This window comes from Onychomys torridus, chromosome 15 (assembly GCF_903995425.1).
Source record: "Onychomys torridus chromosome 15, mOncTor1.1, whole genome shotgun sequence".
Classification (NCBI taxonomy): Eukaryota; Metazoa; Chordata; class Mammalia; order Rodentia; family Cricetidae; genus Onychomys; species Onychomys torridus.
This window is the reverse complement of record NC_050457.1, coordinates 24,210,690-24,211,895: the sequence shown is the minus strand read 5'-3', so window position 1 is coordinate 24,211,895 and position 1,206 is coordinate 24,210,690.

Sequence of the window (1,206 nt, the reverse complement as noted above, 5' to 3'; positions counted from 1 at the left end):
ACTCGCTCTGTAGACCAGGCTGGCCTCAAACTCACAGAGATCCGCCTGCATTTGCCTCCTGAGTGCTGGGATTAAAGGAGTGCACCCCCACCACCCAGAGAGGTGTTTTTTTTTTTCTTATGTAAAGTGGGAGAGGCTCAGGTATGGTGGCTCAGACCTGTAGTCCCAGCTATATGGCAGGCTGAAGGCAAGATAATAACCTGAAGCACCAGGTTTGTCGAAATAATACAAGTAGACTTGGTCTCAGATAACAAAGAGAGAGAGAGAGAGAGAGAGAGAGAGAGAGAGAGAGAGAGAGAGAGAGGCCAGTGCATCACTATCTTTTTCTTAAGTCTTCTTGAAGAGGCTAGCAGACAGAAGAAGGTTGGTAAGCTCACATTTCTGTCTCCACTTTTAAGTGGCTTTTAAACCACTCTGCATGCTGTTATTTTGCCAGCCTTGAAGGTTTTGGTCTCCTTTTCCACAGGGCCAGGCTCCTGTGAATTAGAGGGCCCAGCCAGCCAGTTCAAAAGGCCCCAGTGGGTGTTCCTTCCTTTTGTTTATATGTCTAAAAAACTGTGGACAGCAATAACCAGTTCCCAGGGATAAGGGACAGATATGACATCACAACTCTTAGTAACTTTGAGGCAGGAACAGAACATTTAGACGTGCTGGAGTTCTTTATTATTTTTAATCCTGGGAGGGGGAAGGGCGTCTGGGACATTGCTCTGTGACTCTGAATATCTAAGGACACCAACACTCAGGCACATTGCTTGCCTCCATGAAATCCTGGTGTTACTGACTGGCAGCACGTAGAAGCGGGCTCTGCCAGCTGCCCTTCTAGCCCACTCTGGGATGTCCCTCTCCAGCTGTGGCTGTCTAAGGAGGAGCGTGCAGAGGTTTTGGAAGCACATGTTCCCTTAACTTAGAAACAGAGGTAGCAGTGATGTGTGCATCCGAAGGCTAGAGGAAGGCTTGAGTCTGGGAGCCTGAGGCCACTCTGGGCAACACAGAGGGATTTTTTTTTTTTTTTTTTTTCAGTTTTCAAGGCAGGGTTTCTCTGGGTAGCCCCGGCTGTCCTGGAACTCTCTCTGTAGACCAGGGTGGCCTTGAACTCACAGAGATCCACCTCCCTCTGTCTCCTGAAGGCTGGGATTTTAAAGGCCTGTACCACCACTGCCTAGTGGAACCTCTTCTTTTTTTAAAATTTTTATTTATTTATTTTTA